The sequence below is a fragment of the Antechinus flavipes genome, chromosome 1 (genome assembly GCF_016432865.1).
Source record: "Antechinus flavipes isolate AdamAnt ecotype Samford, QLD, Australia chromosome 1, AdamAnt_v2, whole genome shotgun sequence".
NCBI lineage: Eukaryota > Metazoa > Chordata > Mammalia > Dasyuromorphia > Dasyuridae > Antechinus > Antechinus flavipes.
In genome coordinates, this window is record NC_067398.1 from 248,253,938 (window position 1) to 248,273,388 (window position 19,451).

General features: G+C 35.7%; 1 long non-coding RNA gene across 1 annotated transcript; it reads left to right on the plus strand.

Moving 5' to 3' along the window:
- Positions 1 to 41: 41 nt before the first annotated feature.
- On the plus strand, positions 42 to 4,003 carry LOC127563604 (uncharacterized). Its single transcript, XR_007954050.1, has 2 exons — positions 42 to 489; positions 1,787 to 4,003. It is a non-coding gene; the product is annotated as an uncharacterized LOC127563604 (long non-coding RNA).
- Positions 4,004 to 19,451: the final 15,448 nt, after the last annotated feature.

Consider the following 19,451-nt stretch of genomic DNA (forward strand, 5'->3'; position numbering starts at 1 on the left):
AGTCTTGTGACAACCATCAGCGTGCAGAAGAGAAAGGGGGAGGAGCCTCTTTGCACAAGGGGCGGGTGAAAGGCTGGCTCTGGTAGTTACGTAATGCGCGTGCGCGCCTGAGCCGGCGTCAGCGCCGTCGGACCCACTGCTTGCTGGGAGGGCCGCCGGGAAACCTTGGACCTTCTTGTCCTATGCCACTTCACCAGAGTCCTTACCCGGCCGGAATCATTAGAATAAAATGCACTGTCGTCCACAACTTAAGGGGACGCTGGAAAATTTCGTCGACCCAGCACTCGTAGAAGATTCTGTCCTGTTCTTGCTCTCCGCACCCAGCACACGCGGCGGCCCCGACTCCCCAGTCCCCTAGGACGGATTAGTTCCTCACATACAAGCCTGGGGCAGTTGAGCACTATTCAGCGGCCTCCCTTCATCCTCCGCTCAGCTGTCAAATTAATCTTCCCAAATCTTCCAGGCTCCTCAGGCACCCTTCTATTCAAGGTATTCCCGTGTCTCCCTGGCTTTCTCAGATTGTGCCTGGTTTTCAAAGTCCTCGTGACCTGGAGCCTTCCCGCCTTTTTAGTCTTCTTCACTTGGCCCTCCTCCTCATACTCTGAGCCAGTGACGCTGGTCCTTTTGCCTTTCTTCATACGTGGCATCCCCCCTCTCCCCATTTCCGTGGGTTTAAACTGATTATATTCTGAGTGTATGGGACTCTCCATCTCTGCCTCCTGGCTTCAAGGCTCAGCTAGTCTTGCTTTCCTTTAAAAAAACAAGAGGTTTGCATTTAGGGAACCAAATGAAGAGGTTCTGCTCCCCTCGATTCCTGGTGCTCAGGGAGCCAAATGAAGAGGTTTGGGGTTATGTCCCCCCAAGAATTCTGCACAGGGCAGGGACTTGTGGGAACCCCCTTCTTGCAGCAAAGAGGTCCGTAAAGGAATTTACCAACCCAAAAAGCTGGCAAAAAGAAGTTTATAATTGGCATTGGGGTACATACATACATAGCCTTTGCTATGTATGAATAGAAAGACTGAATTCTTTGTTAGCAAGGTCCTGACAGAGAAGTAGTTTCTAGCAGAGAAATGCCAACAGAGAGGTATAAAGTCTTGTTAGGGAAATAGGTGAGGGGGTAATGCTGAAAGAGAATATCATTTCAGGGGGCAGAGGGTTGCTGCTATGGAAAGGGGAGAGAGAGGTTCCTTGGTATAGCCATGGCATGGGATATTAGGTCCTCTGCAAGAAGTGAGGTTCAAGTTGCCTCTTTTTATAATTGAAGCCTAGGTTAGAAGCTGGGGGCAGCCCTTGATGGGGGCTGGGTACAGTTTGAGCTGGAATCAGAATAGAAAATCTTGGAATTGAATGAGTGTCTCTGGGCTAATCTCCAATTCAATAGTGTTGGAATCTCCAGCTCTGGCTAAGTAGGAGTAGTACTCAACTCTTTCCTACCTAGACCTGGATTCCCTGGGGCCGGTCTTTCCCAGAGGCAAGGTTCAAGGAGAATCTCTCCTTCAAGAAACTTCTCAAGGGCTTTACCTCATGATTCACCCCCAAAGTCAGAGTTTCTGAGCTCCCCTCATCAAAACCTTTTTCCAAGCATCATCAATATTAGTACCTTCTCTTTGAGGTTACCTCCAATTTATTCTCTAAATCTGTTGTTTGTAATGGGGAGCAGGGAAGGAGAATATTTTGCAAAATCTGGATGGACTAACAAGGTAGATATCCCCAATCACTTGGTGACCTCTTAATAGAAAGTTCCCACTAACAAGCTGTTATTGTTTCTGCTTCTTTCTCAAAAAAGAACCATGACATCGGGGAAGGGATGCCAGGACATGCAAGTGAATTGAATTTGAAGGAGGGAGCTGTCTTACTTTACCCTCCAGAGCCATCTGGGTCAAGATGCGGCCAAGATACAGATCAAGAGGACTGGAGATGGCCCTGGATGCAGTGCGAGACTTTGGCCTTTTTAAATTAAGGTCTTAAACAGATCTCAGTTTGAGTGAGGTAAAGTCCAATCAGTAATAAAGGCTCAAGAATGGACTCTTTTACCTAGTTACTCCCTCTCCCCCCAAAAAAATCAGTTTGGGAGCAGCAGGGTTTCTGGCACAAACCAAAACAATTGCTATTTACATTCAGAGCCAATTAGGGCCCAAACAATGACAACTTGGGTGTGGCCTGGAACCTGTTGTTGGCTAGGAGATTCTGGTTTGAGGCCAGGTGTTATAACTTAAAGCAAGTGGTTTCATTCTTTTCTGGAGAACTTACAGTTCTTGGATAAAAGACCCGGTTGCTTTTATTTAAATAAACTGCTTTCACACTTATAAATATGATTGTTTCTCCTAGTCTCTTGCCCTAGACCAAAGAATATTTTCTTACTTTAATAAATCTTGTCATTTGCATTTCAAATACTTTCCTTTTCTCCTTAAACTTCTTTTTCTAACACTTCTACTTCTGTGATAACTTTTCCATCCTAAATTGCTGCAAGAAGCTGCTGACCGACAGTATACTCCAATTGGCCTCAAAAGGTTATAAAAACCAATCTGTACTCCAAGAATCTTGAGTTTGTTTGCAGCAAGAATAGATTCTTTAGCATGCTAATTTCTTTACTTTCAGTTTGGCCTTCTATCTTTGACCCATAGTAACCAGGCCCCAAATGATTTGTCTGCCTTAAGAGGTCAAGAGAATTCTCCAATAGTATCTTGTTTTCCCAACTACTGTGAGTAACTTAAGTGAAGTGGTTTTTTGCCTTTCTTTGTATTCACTAAGCAATGTGTCCCTAGTACATAGGTGCTTAATAAATGCTAATTGACAAATTCAGAGACAAATTAGAAAGATGCTTCAGCCTTTAAATATGTTTCCCAACTTAGGTTAGTAATGGATATTTTGAGAAGTTGGGATTCTTGTAAGCAAATACTTCTATGTGAGACTAAAATGATAGAAGCATGAAAAATGATTTTCTGGTTCATCGATGCTGTTTGTAATTGCTCTCAAGAGCTTTAACAATTTTCTCCATCTAGAGATAATCATTTTTTCTAATATTCTGAGACATCACTCCATTTTCCCAATAAAGCAGCCTAACTGATTAGTTAGTGTTGATTTCTTTAAAAAAAAAAAAAAAAAGCCTTTGGAGCATAAATAATGATATTTCACTAAGAAGTTATTTTAGACCTGTTAATGGAAACTATTATGTCCAAAAGTCACTTCCTTGCTTTTTCTGATGATGAACTTTTAGAGAAACAGTGATTGGAAATGAGGGAAGAGCCACAGTTTATCTGTGGAAAAGTTTGTGGTTGCCCATCAAACTCATCCTAATCTACCTCCCACCCATCTTTTTGAACTGATTTTCCTTTTCTTCATGTCCACTAACCCAGTATAGTTCTTGTCCATGTTCTCCCAAAGAACATGTTAGTCACTCACCAGTCCTTTTCATCGCAATCTACCTCCCACCTATCTTTCTGAATTGACTTTACTTTTCTTCGTGTTCTTTAATCATATATGATTTTTTAAACACATATGTTCTCCCATTGATTCTCCACAGAAGATCTGCCCAAACTGCTTGAAGCCTTTCTTTAGATATTTTTGTTTCAAGAGTACCAGTGGAATATTCTGACTGACTGGCTGGCTGTTCATCCTTCATTCTTGCTACATGATTGAATTTCCATTTCTAATTGTTAAGTTCCTTATTATCCCTAACATAACTTCTTAAACATAGATTATAACTATTAGCATGTTGCTTGCCATCATTTTCTTTATTGCTCTATTTCAGTTGGGATTTTCAGTCAGTCAATAAATGTGTGTGAAGCACTATGTTAAGTATTGTAAATATGAAGGCCAAAAAAAGTTACTTATTCTTGTAAGAATTGTTAATCTAATCAATTCTTTGGAAAGTTTGGTGTTTTAAGTTCCAAAATTATCCAGTATTCATTAGTGGAAGTTCATTTGTATGGAAATGAGGATTTTGTGGCAGAGAGCACTATGGAATTTTTTTTTTTTTAATTATACAATCTTTCAAATACAACTCGGTCTGCTTTCTTCTTCAATTATGAGCCCATGTGTAATGGCTAGTGCAGACATATATACTGACACGCTAGCTTAATGGACTGACCCTGTCGCTCTGGACAATAAGCATTTTTCACCCATGAAGTTTTTAGTTAACATTCTATTGTTCTAAGACACAAAGGTTAAAAAAAATTATTCCTGGAAGATCACTGAAAAATCAGTATAATATTATGAGGTATGCAATACCTCATGCAGCATTAAAACCTCTCCTCCAACCATGAAGTTTCTCATACCGTGGCGGAAGGCCATTGAGCTGTCTTACATACTTAAGGTCAAAAAAAAAAAAAAAAAAAACACATACACACACACAACCCAGCTTATGAGAAGTTCGTATCTGAAGTTTTATTGGAATCTCCATTATGCATTGGGAACAACTTTCAGACTTGGCAAAGCCAATTTAATGTAGTAAATAAAATAATGGGAGAGGCTAGATGCTTTATTTAAATTTCTTAATTTTAGAAGTGTACTCTTTCTATTATCTATTTAATAAAGTGATTTTTTATTGCATTTTTAAAATTCATAATCCTCTCACTAAACTCTGATTCTAATCCTGGGCTTGAATTATTTATACTGGATCTAAGTAAATTAATCTTGAAACAGAATGATCTGGCACAATTGTTAAATGATATTTGTAATAATGTTGTGAGTAAATTCATGAAAGAGGAGAAAGGATGGTAGGGAAGATGAAGAGAAACTTGGGTAATAAAATTCTCTTGTATTTGTGAGTTTAGCATTGTTAAAGGTTTATGGAGATTTCTATACATGGTTAAACCAGGACTTCCTGCTATCCCCAAGATCAGTGAAAAAAACACTTACGAAGTAGTGGCTAGAAACTGGAAATTGAATGGATGCCCATCAATTGGAGAATGGCTGGGTAAATTGTGCTATATGAATGTTATGGAATATTATTGTTCTGTAAGGAATGACCAGCAGGATGAATACAGAGAGGCTTGGAGAGACTTACATGAACTGATGCTAAGTGAAATGAGCAGAACCAAGAGATCATTATACACTTCAACAACGATACTGTTTGAGGATGTATTCTGATGGAAGTGGATCTCTTCGATAAAGACAGCTAATTCAGTTTCAATTGATCAAGGATGGACAGAAGCAGCTACACTCAAAGAAAGAACACTGGGAAATGAATGTGAACTATCTGCATTTTTGTTTTTCTTCCCGGGTTATTTATACCTTCTGAATCCAATTCTCCCTGTCCAACAAGAGAACTGTTCGGTTCTGCAAATATATTATATCTAGCATATACTGCAACATATCTAACATATATAGGACTGCTTGCCATCTAGGGGAGGGGGTGGAGGGAGGGAGGGGAAAAATCGGAACAGAAGCAAGTGCAAGGGATAATGTTGTAAAAAAAATTATCCTGGCATGGATTCTGTCAATATAAAGTTATTATAAAATAAAATAAAATATATAATTAAAAAAAACACTTAAGAAGTTAAACTAGCAAAGAGGAAAATATCACAAAATAAGTATTTCTTGGCTCTGGGTATTTTTGGAGAAGTTGGATCACTAATGGTAAAGAAAATAAACTATCCTTGCACATGTGTCAGTACAGATAGAGTTAAATGAGTTTTTGATCGTTAAGGAGTACCTTGTTGAGGATAGAACTGACTGTAGAAGGGAAGCAAGATCTTTGACTTAGAGAATATTAGAGAGAGGGGAATGAGAGCTGAAAAGAGTATGAAAATTATAAATAGGTCCCATTAGGAAGAGAACCTGGGGCCAACTTAACACTTATCCTTACCAAAGAACTGGAGAGGTTGCAGAAGTTTAAACAACAAGCTGATGGTAGTCTTAATTAATTGCAATTCCATGGACTAGGAAAACTTAATTGAAAATTTGCTCTTACAAAGTCTACTGAACTGGTTTTAGGCCCCCGATAAGAATTTTCCTGTTGTCTATTTAGGTTTTGTAAATTTGGCCCTATAATAAGGAATTCCTTTGTGGCTGGCGGTCAGTGAGGGAGAGAGTGAAATTTTTAAGACAGGTAGATTTAGTAGTCTTTGTGCCCCCTTTCCACAGTCAACTCTCTCCTCTCCTTCCCTCTGCTTAGGTTGGTGCAATTAGATCTTATATTTTGGGTAGAGCTCTACCTGAATAGTATCAGGCATTAGTTATCGTCCTTTCCCTCATCAGATTACCAGATAGTCCTGGGCAAGTAAATTGGTAAAGTTCTAGTGAAAGATTAGGGCAATTTCAGCAATTGTCTGGGCAAACAAAACATCTACACAAAGGGATGGTCTGGAAATGATAACAGGCACTAACCTACTGTCATATTAGATGGACAAAGGATGCTGAAAGTTCTGGATATGGCTTTTGAAACACAGGGAGAATAAGAATTGCTTGCCAGTTAATGGAGATATTATTAAAATTGTCCTGGGAATTTCAGAAATAGATCAACAAGGGTCCTTTTGCCCCCCAGTTTAGAACTTTCCCAAAGCCTTTACCTCATGAGATTGCTTCTCCATTCCATCTGATCCTTCTAAGCCATCAAGTCTTTCTCTGAAGATCTGAAGCACTGTTGGGAAGAGTATTTCTGGGTTAGAACTAAGGCTCACACATGGCTTGGCCTAGTCAAAATAAATAGGGATATGTCCAAACCACTTTGGTTTGGTAAGGGAAGAGAACTACTACATATATCAAGGGCTACTAGATTCTGGCAGACAGATGGTTATCATAGCAAGGGATTCTCAATAGTCTACAAAGGTACCCTAAATTTACTTAGGGAATGAGGAAGGATGGAGCAACCTTACTCGAAGAAGTCAGTACACGATCCCATTTAGGTCTCATTTTTGGTGGTTAATGAGAGACTATTCTGTGGACATGGATATTATGAGTTCTTGGGAGTATCTGTAACAGTGGTTGTGCATTATTGTAGTTAAGGCTAAATGGAAGCTCTAGGAATTGTGTGAACTATATAGTTATAGTTCTATATCTCTATATGTTTATATATAACTATCTATATATCTATATATAACTATATATATATAGTTAATACAGAACAGTATTGGATTGGGTGGGGCTGGAGAAGGTAGAATGAAAAACATTCCTTTCTAATAATGGAGTTGTAGGCTAGAGTACTTTACTATATAGATTTCTCTTATAACAACCTGGCCAGTGAAGAAAGTACATGGTACCAAATGACTAATGATAGATGATCAGTAACTGAATAGTATTATGTTGATTGCTATAGGGAACTCAGATTCCAAGTTAAGTGGCAAAGGGTTATTGATTTGATAATGCATAAACATCAGCAATTTGCTTTTATTGACAAGGAGTTTAGTATCTTCACTGGTTTTTTTTTTTTTTTCTTTCAGGATTACTAAATTTTCCTACATGTTGCCATAGTTTGATAGGCAGAGGTCCCACTTCCTAATGATTCCTACTGTATCAATAACTGGTAAAGCCATGTTACAGTCAGAAGTTGAATATTGGATGGTGGTTCATATGAAACTAGGGAGGATATCAAATCTAGAAATAGTGTACTTAGACTACTTAGCTAGGTTTGGAGGAATACAATGGATAGGGAGAACATAGGTAATTTGATTTAGTTCATAATAAGCAACTGTCATTTGTTTCCCTCATAGTCTAAAAAGGAAGCTCAGAAATTATTGAATTTTTCATATTCTGGAGAACCCATATTCCTTATCTGATATTATGATAGCCTTTAATTAATGAGTCACTTGCAAGTTTGCTGACTCACTGAAGTGGAGCCCCAAATTGCCTGGCAAGACCTAAAGCAGTATTCAGCAGTATTTCCCCTTGGCTTCTTGTGATTCTATAGGACCTATATTTGAGAGGAGTCTATCTATAAGAACCAGGAACTGGAATCAAACAATGACTAGATTAAATAACCAACAGATTTCTGGAACTGCAAGTTCCAACCATTGCCTAGATCACTTTTGAAAAACAGTTGAATGGGTCCTACTTTTGAGACAAAGGATGACATGGGATAATATTCTCACCTTTTATTCAGTTGCCCACTATGAAGTGGGCAAAGCAAGATGGTCCTTCTAGCAAGATGGATAGACACAGGACACTTTTAATTGTTAAAAGGAAATGGTACATTCATGATATATACTTCTCTGGGTCGCCTGGATGTCAGTGACCTCCATGAACAGGTTGTGACTTTGCTGGAAAGTCTAGTCCCAGACCTGTGCTGCGCCATCTCCAGTTGTCCAGTCTGTCATCCTCACCCAATCAGGGCCAGGACAGACAAAATTTTGATTTATACTGATGCAATTTCTGTAACTATGGTCTAATAAGGTGTTTTAGGATTAAGAAAAAAGAACCACACATTTAAAGGCTCTCTACTTTGGGATCAAGTCTCATTGAAGAATTTTTCCAGTGGTTCTCATAGCTTAGAGTTGTTTGTAGGATATATTAGTTCCCATCTTATGTCTTCTACTGAACATAATAATTAGGTCTATATCCCTACAAGAATGTCAGAGATTAAAGTTTGGGTCTCTTATCCAATAAAGGAACCATGAACTATGTCATGGAGCTATATGATCTCCTTAACTAAACATTACTGTTCAAGAAGGCTTCTTGTGCCAATCAAAATATTTGTATCAGAAAAATCAACTCTTGATGTGCCTGATTGGAAAATTTATTATAATAGTTCTTTCCCTCCCTATCAGGGCAAGAGGTTTGCGCTTACTATAATGGATATTTATTTAAGATGTGGCATTGCAGAGCAGTGCCAGTTAATTCTGCCACCACAGAAGCATTCCTGATAGAACATAGCCTTCTTTCTTGTGCTTCCCCCTAAATCATTGCCTCTGTTCAGAAAACCATTTTGGGCTCATGACTATCACATTTGCTGCATTTCGCATCTTCCAATATAACCTTCAGGGAACTGTATTATTGAACATGATTTAAGACAATGGCTTCATCATTATGACTATCATCGGTTTGAGTGTATCTTTGATAAAAGAGCACTCTCCTAAGGAAGGGGAAGCTCTCTTGTCCAGCGGTTTCTTGGATATGATCTTCAGAAAAAATACTTTTCCTGAAAAGAATAAATTACTTTTAGAAATAGTTTTAATTAACTCTGTCCAGCAATTTCTTATTCTATCCTATATGGAGAGCTGCCTGAGCCTATGCCTCCATAGGTTCTATTCAACACAGGGACATGGATCAGACCTCCTTTAACTGGAAGGTGTCTTTTCCTTCAATGATAGTATGGAAAAATCCTTTCCTTAAAAGGGAAGAAAACAATTACTGGGCTATACTTTGCTTTTAACAGTAGGAATAGCTAAAAGGGCCTTTTTAAAAAAATCATGAATAAAAAAAGAAATCAGCAAATTACATCTGTTCTTACATAACCTAAGTGAAAAAATTGTTTTTATATTTTAAAATACAATAAAATCTTATTTAAAAATGTAAAAACCCTTCAGCCTCTGACTGTACAAAACCAGGCAGTGGATCAAAAGTCAGCAGTTTCACAATCTCTGACCTAAAAGATGATCCTTTAGCTAAACTGGTGGTAATCTTGGGTCTCTTGATGAAGATGAGAGAGTATCTTCGAAGATCCAACCTTCATTAAGAGATGGTCTCTCAGCACAGTCTTAAAAAGGGGCCAATATTTAGCATCCTTTCCTCTAGTGAAGCTATCAGAGAAATTGAGGAAAAAATGAGTATGATGTGAATCCTATTATCAATTTGGGTCCCAGGATAGATTTCCTGCAAGAGGCTTATGAACTCTTTGGTATCATTGCACAGATGACTTAAACCTATGATGGGAAATGGAGGTATTCTGGCATTCACTGTGCTTATGATCTTGGTGCTATTTCTGGTCTTCATGACTGGTTTTTTATATCAGGAGTTATATTCTAAAATGCTCCTGACAATATACCTAGTACAAAATCACTGGTTTTAAAGAACTTTTTATACTAGTTTTATCCTATTCTTTGTACTAAACTCTTCATCTTATATGGTTGTATGAGGTCAGAGTTGTTTTAAAATTATTTTAGTAGTGCCACCAATAGGCGGGATGTGGTAGGAGTAGCACCTGTTTTATGTAAACTGGGCTCATTCTTTAAGAGGTCAGGGAGCCTATTTGGCGGTTTTCCCTCCTAAAGCATGAAAGGCTCAGCCTATTGGGAATGCCTTTCTAAAATAGCGTAACTAGTTTAGCTAGACTAAATGTATGCAAAGTTGGAAGGAGTAGTGCTTTATCTCAATACCTTAGCAATTATATCAGTTTTTCCTTTGTTATAAAGTCATTTTAATTATATTTTATGGTCTGTAAGTATCTCATTGCATTCTAATCTCAAATCTAAATCATTGGACTTAATCAGACCTGGCCAAGAATCTATGCATTATTAAGATCCATGCATTTGTTCAGGGTTCCTTGATAGATATCAACTACAAGAAACTCTCTTTGACAACCTGTAATTATCATCATGAAGCAAGGCATTCAACAGAGAAATGAGTGCTCACCAAAAGTGTTTGCTACTGTTATTGATGATTTCTACAAGCTGCTCGAGATGCAAATCCTAAACATATACCATATAATGAATAAAAAAGAAAAAATATTTATCAAGAATTTAATCATAAATATTAGTCAGTTATGTAGTTGCAGTGTTTTTGCTTCCAGTCATAAAGTGAAAGACAAAAAAGAAACATGAAGGGTTTTTCATGCAAAGCTACTCCATTAATCCCAGAGACTAGGAACTAAAATTAGTAGAAAAATTAAAAGAGAAGAATATGAAGATGTAAAAGGAATTATGGTAGAATCAAAGAATTTGAGAAATGGAAAGGATCTCATTAGCTACACACAAAAAAAAGTCTTCACTATAACATTCTTGACAAGTGATCATCCAGCATCTGCTTTAAGATCTTCAATGAGGGGGATGCTACCATCTCTCATATTTTTAGATTTCTCCAATTCATAAGGGAAAAGGAATGGGAATAAAGAGAATGGAGGAATTATTGAAGACATTCAAAAGATGACATGAAATTAAACTTTCCCCAAAATAACTAATAAAGATGTAATTTTTTTCGTTTTATTATTTCATTACTATCTACCCTCTCCCACCTCAGATTCTGACCTGTAATTACAAAATCTACAATATGTCAAAATAGCAAACAAATCAATCTCATGTACAGGACATAGACAAGGACAATAAAACCAACAAAGTTAGTCAAGTTAGTGTCCTATTATAGTTGATCAGACCAATATAAGCTTGGAATGCTCTGCCACAGGTCATATATAAATAGTTCCTATGAACATTTGGGATGGTTAACTTTCTGCATCTCATGTTTCACTAACTTGACTACAGTGATTATAAAGTCATATCATTTTGGTCCTCTTTGAAAACAAAGAACCAATAACAAACCAACTGGTAATATATGCTATGACTAATGTTCATTAATATGTTCCTTATATTGCTATAACTACTTACACACACACACACACCCTGCCCTGATTTTATTAATAGTTGTTTTGCTTTCAGTAATCTCTTCTTAGATTTTCAGAATTTTAATTTAGTGTTTAATTGGGGTTTAAAATTTTGTTACTTTTATAGGGTTGGGGTTTTTGGTTGCATGGCTAATTCATTGATCTAGCTTTTTGTTGATAAAAGACTTTAGAGGAGGAAATGTTTTCCCTTAAAGACTATTTTTAGCTGCATCCCATAAATTTTGGCAAACTGTTTCATTGCTTTTATTTCTTTCAATTAAATTTTCTTATTTTTTTATCTACCACTATTTAGGATTATTTAGTTCTCAATTAATTTTTAATGCAGTGTTACCAGTAAAATATTTTAATATTTTTACTTTTCTGTATCTATTTGTGGGATTTTTATGCTCTTAATATGTGGGTAATTTCTGCAAACATAGTGTGAAAAGTATATAAAATGCATTCTGTTTCTATTCAATAATCAACAGAGATCAATCATCTCTAATTTTTCTAAAGTTCTATTCAGCCCTTAACTTCATTCTTATTTATGTGGCTATATTTGTCTAGGTCTGAAAGGAGTGCATTGAAGTTCTCCATTATAATATTGGTATCTATTTCTCACTCCAATTATTACCTTTCAATATTTAGACACTATGGTATTATTAATATACATTAATTATAAATTAATTTAATGTAGTTTCATTATCTTTTTATTATGTATGTTTCTCTTGCAGCTTTGTCTGGAATCATGATTGCTACCCCTTATTATGATCTAATCTAAAGCATATTAGATCTATAAGTCTAGATGAATCTTTAGGTATCAAGTATACCATTTATAAAAAAACATATCCCTGGATTCTTCACTTTGTCTTCTCTCAACATCCCTTTTGAGTTTAATGTTAACACATTTCTACATTATACTTGGTGTTTACTGAACCTTTGTCTAATTCAGATGAGTTTCTTGGGGGGGGGGGAGTTTGGGAAGGAAGGGTGATCTTAAGACTCAACACCCCTTTTGAGTTTAATGTTTACATATTTCTACATTACACTTGGTGTTTACTCAATCTTTGTCCAATTCAGATGAGTTTCTGGGCGGGGAGGGGGAAAGGAGGGTTTTGGGAAGGAAGGGTGATCTTAAGACTCAATGCCTTCCTCCATGTTTGTATACTTTTCATTTCATACATTCCTCCTATTATAAGGGAATTCTTGTCCATTCCTCCTCATTCCACACTTTCTTTTCCTTTTTATTCCTGTAAGACTATTAAAACATTCTAAAAAACCACCACCTCTCAGACACTGACTTTCACCATGACCTTTGAAGACATTAGGGTTATGAGAGGACACCTGATCTTTTTTCCCCTTATTAGCACGTAGAGAGTTTATAATCACAGTCCTTTCCAAAAATCAAATATATTTAGTTTTCTCTATTTCTCAACCCGGCATTTGCATTTCAAAAAAATTCTCTTTTTCATCAGGAATGCTTTGAAGTTCTCTTCTTTTCTCTTGTACAATTATATATGAATTTAATGCAATGGATTATTTTTGGATTTAAGGCTTTACCTTCTTCTTTTTGGAAGAATGCAGTACAATATACTATATTTTAAGCTCTCTTCTCATATATAGCTTAAGTTCTTAATCTTATGTGATCCTTACTGTTTTCCTCAGTATTTGAACTTTTTCTTTTTGTTATATATTTTTTCCTTTGACTTTGAAAGTTCTAGGTTTTAACTATAACATTTTGGAGTGATTTAATTTTTTTGTTTTTCCCAGCAAGTGACATGTGGATTCCTTATATTTTTATTTTGCCTTTTTTTTTTTTTTGGCTGAGGCAATTGGGATTAAGTGACTTGTCCAGGATCACACAGCTAGGAAGTGATGTCTGAGACCATATTTGAACTCAGGTCCTCCTGAATTCAGGGTTAGTGCGCTGTCCACCATGCCACTAACTGCCTCTTGCCATTTGGTTTTAATAAATCTGGGCAACTTTGATTTATGATTTCTTGGATATGCTATCCAGGCCTTTTTTCCATCCCTTATGGTTTTCAGATAGATTCTGCTCCAAACCTTCATTATAAGTCTAGATGAATCTTTAGATATCAAGTTTTTCCTCCATCTGTTTTTTCAAGTACTTATTTTTTATATTATATACCTTACAAATTCTTGGATTTTTTGTTTCAGTCTTTTGATTTTGCTTTCATGTTTCTTAATATCTTAGGGAAACATTTTTCTGTTTGATCCATTATAAATTAAAATTAAAAGTTTAATTCCCAGACAAAAATTGCCATAATCCAAAGTATAAATTTTTCTTGCCATTCTTTTCTACCTGACATTTTCTTTAACATTTTGTTATCTTATTTCATTTTTTTTCCCTAAATGCTACTATACTGATATTCTTGTGACCAGGACATGCTTTTACTCTGAAGTTCTATATCTGGATATGTGGAATTATTCTTTTCTTCTAAGTTTTTCTTTTGGACATCTCTCATTTCAAGAATTTACTTATAATGTTCAATATATAGGTTGAGAGGAGAACTGTTCGGTTCTGCAAATATGTATTGTATCTAGGATATACTGCAACATATTTAACATATATAGGACTGCTTGCCATCTTGGGGGGGGTTGGAGGGAGGGAGGGGAAAAAACGAAACATAAGCGAGTGCAAGGGATAATGTTGTAAAAAATTACCCTGGCATGGATTCTGTCAATACAAAGTTATTATTAAATAAAATAAAATTAAAATTAAAAAAAATTATATATATATATATATATATATATGTAGAGGTTTTGCACTAAAGTCCAAATCTTCTTCCTATATTCTCTTGGACAGGTCCTTTTTGGTCCTAGGTACATAGCCCTACCTTTTTCAGAAATCATCTGATTTGTCTCTTTCCATAGTTAAGACTGAGTTGTCTGAAAATAGCAACTATGTTTTGTCTTTTTGGGGCGATCCCTAGTGCCTAGCACAGTATCCATCACACAGAAGGTACTTAATTGCTTGTTCACTATTCATTTGTAAAGAGGTGATGATTTAGTAATGAAGATTAAGATATTTTTGATGGGACAGAGCCAATACAGAAGTTTGTTTTGTTTAGTAATAGAGTATTTTTGTTCTTGCTTTTTGCTTTTTCAAAAAAGAGTGCTGGGGAGCAGAGGAAGCTAAAGTGGATCTTAGTAAAAATAAAATATTTAATTAAAATTTAAAACAAATGCTTGACTAATTCAGGTACAGTCTGCTGGGGTACTAGGTTTGGACATGGTCTGCTGATTGCTCCTTTCATCCCATCCCCTATAGTTAAAGTTCTAGAATCATCATGCTTTAGTGCTACTCAGGTCATGTGTCCTTCTATGGGACTGAGGAGTTTATCATCCTTTACCTCTTATTGATCCTGGCTTGCCTCTGCATAGAGTTGTGTGTGTGTGCACATACATGCATTCCCATATTGGTTGAAGGAATTTATAAATGATTCTCTATATTGTATCATTGTTCCCTCTGGTGTTCTCTCCTTTTCCCATTTTGTTTAGTTTAACATTTTTACTTATTTGAGTTCCAAATACTCTCTCTCCTTCTTTTCCTTCCCTCCCCCCTCCAAGATGGTGAGTAAACAGATATAAGTTATATATATATAATTATGTAAAACATTTCCCAAATTAATTTTGCAAAATAAGACTCTCAAAAAAAAAGTGAATAATAACATGCTTCAATCTATATTCAGTCATTATCAATTCTTTCTCTGGCAGTGAATAAAATGCTTTATCAGTAGTTCTTTGGGGATTGTCTTGGATCATTGTTATTGTTGAGAATAGTTAAATCATTCACAATTCTTCACAGAGCAATGCTGTTGTCACTGTGCACAACATTCTGGTTCTATTCATTTCACTATGCCATGTAAATTTTTCCAAGTTTTTTTCTGACATCATCCTGCTTGCTATCTCTTACAGTATAATAATTTTCCTTTAAAATCAATTATATACCTTCCCAGCTTATTTTAATCGATGGGCATTCCTTTGATTTCCAATTCTTACCCAGCACAAAAAGAGTACTATAAATATTTTTGTATAAATAGGTTCTTTTTCATTTTTTTTTTGCGGGGGGGGGGGGGATCTTTGGGATAAAGAACTAGCAGTGGTATTGCAACATCAAAGAGTATGCAATTTTATAACCCTTTGGCCATACTTCCAAATTGCTCTCCAGAATCAATTCACAACTCCATAATCAACACATTAATATCTCAGTTTTCTGATATTCTCTCCAAAATCTTTTTTTGGGGGTCATATTAGTTAATCTGATAGTGTGAGATGTTTGGATTTGCATTTCTCAATAGTGATTTAGAGCATTTTTTCATAAAACTATAGATTAGTTTGATTTCTTCATCTGAAAATGCCTGTTCATACCATTTGACCATTTATCAATTGAGGAATGACTTTTATCTTTACAAATTTGACTTCAGTCCTCTATTTGAAAAATGAAGCTCTTAGAAATACTTGTTGCAAAAATTCTCTGCTTTCCTTATAATTCTGGTTATAATGATTTTGTTTGTGTAAAACCTTTTTAATCAAAATTACATTACATTTGTAATGTTTTCCACATTTTCTTTGGTCTTAAATTCTTCCCAAGTATTCTATGCTCTTACAATATTCACTCTTTTAATTTTGACCTTATCTTGGTATATGGTATGAAATGTTGGTCTATACCTAGTTTTTGCCATAATGCTTCCCAATTTTCCCAGCAATTTGTGTCAAATAATGAGTTCTTGTTCCAAAAGCCTGGATTTTGGGGTTTATCATATGCTAGATTACTAATAGTTATTTACTATCATGTAATATGCACTTTTATCTGTTTCACTGATCCACCACTCTTACTTGTCAGTACCAGACTGTGTCTGTAATTACAGCATTATAATAATTTGAGATCTGTATGGCTAGACTACCTTCTTTCATTTTTTTTTTTTCTGCAATGATACCCTTGATATCCTTAAGCTTTTGTTTTTCCACATCTAGCTAAATTTTGTCGGTCTGATAGCATAGCACAGGATAAGTTAAACTTTAGGTAAGATTGCCTTTTTATTATATTGGCTCAGCCTCCCCACAAGCAACTGACATTTTTCTAATTGTTTAGATCTGTGTCAAAAGTTTTATACTTGTGTTCATAAATTTTCTAAATGTTTTGGCAGGTAGACTCCCTCCCAATATTTTATATTGTCTATAGTTATTTTAAATAGAATTTCTCTGTCTCTTGCTGCTGGAGTTGTTGGAATATGTAGAAATGTTGGTGATCTATGTGGTTTTACTTTTATCCTGCCACTCTACTAAAGTTGTTAATAATTTCAAGTGCTTTTTAGCTGATTCTCTAGGATTTTTTAATCCTATGATTATGTTAAGTATAACATCATATCATCTGCGAAGAGTGATAGTTTTGTTTCCTCACTATCTATTCTAATTCCTTTAGTTTTTCTTTTCTTCTTGTTAAATTAACATTTCTAGTATAATGTTAAATAATAAAGATGATAACGGGCATCCTTGCTGCATGCCTGATTGTATTGGAAGGATTTCTTCTTTATTCTTATTATCAACAATGCTTGCTGGTGGTTTTAGAGAAACATTACTATTTTAAGGTAAGTTCTATTTATTTCTATACTCTTTCTGTGTGCGTTTTTTAAAAATAGGAATGGTTGCTATATTTTGTCAAAGGCCTTTTCTACATTTATTGAGATAATCATGATTTCTGTTTTTATTATTTATATGGTCCACTATGCTGATAATTTTCCTAATATTGGACCTAACCCATCATTCATTCTATGAATCCCACCTAGTCATAATTTATTATCCCTATGATATATTGCAGAAATTGCAAATGCTAGCATTTTACTTAATATTTTTGCATCAATATTCCTTAGGGAAATTAGTCTATAGTTTTTTTTCTCTGTTTTAACGCTTTCTGTTTGGCTATCAGTACCATATTTGTATCATAAAAGGAATTTGGTAAGACTCTTTCTTAGTCTGTTTTCACAAGTAGTTTATATAATATTAGGATTTAATTGTTCTTTTAACTATTTGGTATTATTCCCCTGTAAATCAATCTGGTCCTAAGGATTTTTTTCTTCTGAGTTCATTGATGGCTTGTTTAATTTCTTTTTCTAAGACTAGATTATTTAAGTATTTTATTTCTTCTGTTAATCTTCTGTTTACATATATTTATCCTTTTCATTTAGATTGTCAGATTTATTGGCATTTAATTGGATGAAATAGCTTCTAACAATTGTCTCAATATCCTCTTCCTTTGTGGTGAATTCACTCTATTTTCTCTTCCTTTATTAATAGCTCTTTCATGCCTCTTTTATGTTGGATAATTTACTCATCATTCAAATCTTCTTCCACTGAAATTTTTTTCTCACCAGTATTTTGATTTTTTTTTTTGACTATCATCCCATCAAAGTCACTTTACATCCACACCTTCTGTCTATATATACTCCTCCTAATTGTAAGAAAGTTATTAAGAGTTATAAATATGATTTTGCCATATAGAAATACAGAAGCTTAACCTTAGTGAATTTCTTGTTTTCTTTCTCTTTTTTCTTTTACATTTTTATGTTTTCCTTGAGTCTTGTATTTGGAGTTCAAATTTTTTATTCAGCTCTAATCTTTTAATTAGAAATGCTTCAAAGTACAATATTTCATCAAACATCCTATCTCTTTTGGCTTTCAATGTATCATATTCCAAAACTTCTGGTTCATTAATGTGGAAGTTGCCAAATCCTGTGTAATCCTAACTGTAGTTCCAAGATATTTAAATTGTTTCTTTTTGGTTGCTTCCAATATTTTCTCCTTGACTTCTGAACTCTGGAATTTGGCTATGATGTTTTTGGAGTTTTCATTTGGGGATTTCTTTCAGGCAGGGAGCAGTGGATTCTTTCCTTTTGTATTTTGTTCTCTGGTTCTAATATATCCAGGTAGTTTTCTTTGGTAATTTCTCAAAAAATGTTATCCAGGTGTTTTCTTCCCTTTTTATTTTTAATAATCATCATGGGTAATGCATTTTCATAATTCTCTTGCATTACTCCTATTTTTTCTCCCAATTTTTCTTCTACTTTTCTAATTGTTTTTTAAAACACTTTTTAAGCTCTTCCAGAAAATTCCTTTTTTTGGCCTGAGACCAAATTGCATTTTTCTTTGAGGTTTCACATGCAGTCATGTTGACACTATTGTCCTCTTCTAAAGTTTCTACCTTAATCCTCCTACTATTATCATAGTAACTTTCTATAGTTAAGCTCTTTGTGTTTTGTTCACTTTTTCCTGCCCTTTTTTGGATGATTTTATTTGAGAGTTGGGCTCTGGTCCCACACTGTCCTAAACTTTTTATGCTGGGGCTTTGCATCTTACTGCTGGCTTTCACTGGGCTTCAGGGTTTATCTGCTTGCTTTCTCTGGAGGTAGGCTTACCTTCTTGCTTGTATTGTGGTTGGGACCTCCCTGTTGGCCTTCCTTAGATATGGGGTTTAAACTGCTGGTCTGTTCCAAGGGAGCCTTGCTGCTGAGTTACTATGCAAATAGGGTTTCTCTGCTAGTGAGTGGGCCCAGGAGCAAGGCCTTGTTGTTACAGGTCAGCTTTGGGGTCAAGGAATGGCTGGTGGCTTCTGCTAAGGGTAGGGTTGCTGGGGTATACCCTTGCTATGCTGCATAGACTGCCTGGAAAGCTACTGGTTTGCAGGAGAGCAGGGCCTGGCTGGTGGACTGCCTCAGGTTTAAAGTCTTACTGCAGGCTCCCTACTATGAGGTTTGCTGTTACTACTCTTGGACCTTGTTCCCTTCCCACCTCAATAAGACAAACCTTTCCTCCTGTGCTACTAAACTGCATCCCTGCTCCCAGATCAATTCTGAGGCAGTTTTCTAGTTGTTTGGAGGGAAATTTTCAAAAGCTTCAGAGGATACCTTCTTCACTCTCCATCTTGGCACCAGAGGTTGTAAAAACTCTCTGGTGCTTTTAA